Genomic DNA, 4,964 nt, shown 5'->3' with positions numbered 1-4,964 from the left:
TTGTAGACTGTGAGAAGGACAGTGTAGAACTTCAAGAGGACATAGACAAGTTGGTGGAGTAGGCAGGTGGGTGGCAGATGAAGTTCAATGTAGAGAAGTGTGAGGTGATGCATTTTGGTAGGAAGAACATGGACAGACAATATAAAATAAGGGGTGAAACTTTGAAGGAGGTGCAGGAGCAGAAAGACTTGGATGTATATTTGTATAGATCATTGAAGGTGGCAGGACAGGTGGAAACAGCAGTTAATAAAGCATATGGTATCCTGGGCTTTATTAATAGAGTCATAGAGTACAAGGGCAAGGAGGTTATGCTGAATTTATATAAGACACTCGTTAGATCTCAGCGTACAGTTTTGGGCATCACATTATAGGAAGGATGTGAACACATTGGAGAGTATGCAGAAGAGGTTTACAAGAATGGTTCCAGGGATGAGAAACTTTAGATATGAAGATAGATTGGAGAGGTTCTCCTTGGAGAGAAGAAAGCTAAGAAGAGATTTGATAGAGAAATTCCAAATTATGAAGGGGCTGGACAGGGTAGTTGGGGAGAAGCTGTTCCTGCTCATAAAAGGATCAATAAAAAGAGGGATCAGTAATTTGCAAAAAAAGCAAAAGTGACATGAGAATAAACTTTTTCACACAACAACTGGTTCGGGTCTGGAATGCACGGCCTCGAAGTGTGGTGGAGGCAGGTTCAATCAAGGCATTCAAGAGGGCATTGGATGATTATTTGAATAGAAACAATGTTCAAGAGTACAGGAAAAAGGCAGAGCAATGGCACTAGGTCATAATGTTCATTTGGAGAGCCGGTGCAGACGCAATTGCCAAATAGCCTCCTCCTGTGCCATTAAAATTTTGAATTTCTGTGACTTTCCTTTCCAAAGTCTAAGTTTGCTGGCAGGCGTGCAATTGTGAGTGATTCCTGCTGGCGGGGGCAGAACAGCTGAACATGTGCAATCTTGAACTGAACATTACTTATGCATCCATGTAGAGCACAATGAATCTCATGGCGGAAGCAGGCAGGAAGTCACCCGCCCTCCTGTTAAGTTGTGGGCTCATAGGGTCAGGTGCCATATTTAAAGGTCATCGGGACAGCTTCTCGCCCTATCCCCCTTAGCCGGCCTCCCAGGTCCAGCCTCTGATCCACCCTACGTCCCCTACCCCTCATTCTCATTTGAGGCTTCTTTACTTACCCTATTATGGAGTCAGGAAGAGCATGCGTGCTCCTCCTGGCTCCACAGTAAATGTACCAGTCACTTCTGAAAACTAATAACATCCCATTCTCAATTGCCCGCCACTCCTGGACACTCCTAACCACCTCAGCCAGCATTTAGCTGCCGCTGGGGTCGTAACTGGCAACCATAGATTGCCAGCAAAAAGCAAATGAGGCTGGAAAATTGCCACGTCCTTTCTACCAGCCTCATTGGACTCACGCATGTGCTGCACTGATTTGGGCACAGTCCAATTTCTAGGCTGGTGGATTTTCAAAGTGTTAAGAGGGGAAGTAAGTGAGAATTGTGGTAGTGCAAGGCTACGAATACAGTGACAGTGGCAGAGAGGATAGGGAACCCTGGACTTTTGTACAACCACTGCATGTTATGAAAATAGAAATTTCAGACATTCAGGCTCTTCTTTGTCAAAATCACCAACGATTTTTCAAAACTCATTTTTACACCTTTTGCGGCATATTAAGTGGATCAGTATCCATGGATGCTCTACTCAGTAAAACCTGGCAGTTAAGAGAAAGAGACCGCAAAAAATACAAGTGTAAAAGCAAAAGTGTTCTTCAAAAAAATAATGTGGGTCGTTGCCACCCTGGACTCCCTTCCCCCTCCTGCCTGCAATCAGCCTCTCAGGATCTACCTTGCTGCCGGCTGCCAAGGCAGACAAGCTGTCGAATGTTGCACAAGCCCAAAGTCAGTGGGCCGAAGCAGGTGCCTATTCTAGGTGTGCAGCTTTCTGGCAGTATGGTCATGAGGACCAGGTCTTAAAATGACTCAGGATTTCCAACAGGTGGATCCGGCAGTTGGCTGACTGTTAATTTCCCTTGCTTTTCAGTATTTGCAAAGTCAATCAGCTCTTTCATTCACTTGGAAAACCCCAGCAGCTTTTACATGAGATATTATCTTCTGAATACTGATTGGTAGATTTGTATTTAAATTGAGCATTGAGTGTTGCATTTACATAAATAACCTATTTAAAAATCTATATCATAATGACCCAGTAGGGTCTATAATGGGCGTCTCTCTACATCAGTCACATTGGTTCTCTGGTGAGCCACTGCACCTTAAAATAAGAAATACGGATATTACTGCAGCAGGTGAAATGGCTCTCCTATAAGATCAGAAGTCAATCCTGTACTTCATGCAGAAATGACTGTGACTAACATTGAGGCAACTGTGACAAATCCTAAAATATATCTGGTTTTAATTCACAAAAAATCTATACATTTCCTGTTTAAATGAATCTGTAGCTTAGCATAGACACTGGAATGTTGAAAAAGGTTGTTACATTAATTAAGATTTATTTTAATCTTGGCTTTAAAACCTGGATCAAATGAAATGCAAACCTCTATACGATTGTGTCAAATCCTGTTTGGTCAGGCTTTTGCCTGTCAAAGTTATTTGCATTCACGAGTTCCTTTTGTCTGCCATTTCACCAAAAGTGAATCAAACTGGGACAGCTACACTTAATTCCGAGTGACGTACTTATCCTCCATTCCTGTGGGCAAATTAGCTGTCACATTCTTACATTCCAACAGTAGTTACACTTCAGAAAGTGTTTCATTGGCAGTAACGTATTTTGGGACATCCTGAGGTTCATATAAATGCAAGTTAGTAGTAGTTCCACTGTGTCAGCTTGTATATGAATAAAAAGAGGCTGGAGTACCATGTTACATTGTAACATTTTATATGTTGGGACCAGTAGGAGCTCCAGGAAGAATATTTCTCAAAAAACTTTCCATCATCATTTCATTTTCAAACATTACTAATGTGAATATCTATCCTTTTATTGTTTTATAATCAATGATATAAAATTAAGTTAAGAGTGTATTTGATATCTTTATTTCCTGATTCATTCTTAATTCTAAGTTCAGGCTCCAGTGAGGCAAAATCCTATTTATATTGCTTGACTTCTGCTTCGCTGGAAAGTTTACCATCCTTTTTAGGAGAGAGCTCTCTGCACATCTAAATACATCTCCTGAAGTTTAGGGCTTTAAATGTTTCTGCAACAGATACTGGAGAATCTCTACTTCCCATTTTAAGCTCAAGTAGATTTACAAAATGTCCACTTTGCAAATCTGGTTTGATACTGCACTGGATTTACACGCTATGTGGTGTCAAACCAAAGTTGCATGAAACAATCCTTCCGAGGGATTATTACTGCATTTGATTCAGTTTGAGCCCCGATTCTGGACTTATACAGCAAATTTAAGCTTCAGTGTAAAGTGAAGATGACTTTACATTGGAAATTTCCAATGTAAATGTACCAGAAGGTCCTGCTCAGAAAAGTATTTTGTAAAATCTATAGTAAACATAAAAAAAAATATTATTGCAAGATAAAAGAAATAGATCCAGAAAAGCACATTCTGCAATTACAATATATTCAAAGGGAATGGATCAGTTTATGCAACTTTATTTGAATTAAAGGAATCATTTTTAAGCCATATTATATCTACTGTTATCCTCAGAGATTACAGAAACTTATGCTGGAACCTATAAATTACAGACACCTTATGGATTGACAACAGTTGTCCTTATTTTCAAAATGGTTGTTGTATGTGTAAAATATTTTCCAAACAAATTTGAAGCAGCAGTTGAGATTGTGGGTAACACTTAATCAGCTGTAACAATGGTATGATTATTCTCCCAAAATGCCAGTCTTCACTCTATTCATTTAGTAATTTTGCAGTCTAAATTGCTGTTTCATTTCAAACCACTCTCTCTTGGAACAGTGTAACTTCAGTGATGAATTGTGTTTCTCAGTTCTACCTACCAGCATTAGGGCAGTCAAAGGATAACAAAAGGGCTTGTGTTGATATATTGAAGCTGGCAAAGGCAAGTATGAGAACGTTTGGAAGAGAAAACAAAACAGGTCACATTATGTGTAGGAGTTGAACAGTGAGCCTGCAGGAAAACTGACTGGCAAATTAGGGACTCACAGGCCTGTCCATCACACCATAGAGCAGTAGAGAGAGAGCTGTGAGAGCCAATCACCTCACTCCCCAAAGCCAAAACTCCTCAAAGAAGCAGATCCATCGTCAAAAACCAAAAAAAAAAGAATAATGATGATAGGGTCAGAAGCTGAAAGAATAAATGGATGCAGCATTGGGGAGGGAAAGGATGGCCTCTTTCACTGTTCCTTGCTTTGGGAGGCTGGTGAGGTCAGTACATGCAGTTCAAGGTGATGAAGCAGTGAGTTTTTTGAAAAAAACAGCTTTGTTGAATGTGGACTCCTTCATCCTTACAGAAACTGCTCTATCCCTAGGATAGAGAAATGACAGTATAAAATGCCAGAGACAATGGTTTTGCTACCTCCGTGAATGCAGGATAATGAGCTCTCCATTCTACAACAGTCCTTTCCTTCACAAAATTCACTTGCAGCTTTGTGCTGGCATGCGTGTCTTGTGTTAAAAGTTGTAAAAGATCTAGCTGCTTTGAAGGTTGTCCATAATTCATAATTTGCAAGTGCCTGTGGTTTCAGAGTGCCTCTTATATATTCCACCATCTAAATTATTTGTGTCTCTCAATAAATATCCATTTTTTGCAGGCGTCCATTTTCTGAGTGCCTGTTTATACAGGTTTTGCTGTATTTAATCAAAAAGCACTTACCAGTAGACTGAGAAACATATTGAAATAATCCACCAATAGATTATCTGTTAACAAGTACTCTTCCTAGAATTAGAGAAAAAAGAATTAGTAAAAGACGTAAGGGGTGTGATTCATCTTCCTTCTCACTTTTTC

This window comes from Carcharodon carcharias, chromosome 6, assembly GCF_017639515.1.
Source record: "Carcharodon carcharias isolate sCarCar2 chromosome 6, sCarCar2.pri, whole genome shotgun sequence".
Taxonomy (NCBI): Eukaryota; Metazoa; Chordata; class Chondrichthyes; order Lamniformes; family Lamnidae; genus Carcharodon; species Carcharodon carcharias.
The sequence above is the reverse complement of the archived record's forward strand: the minus strand, read 5'-3'. Positions refer to the sequence as shown.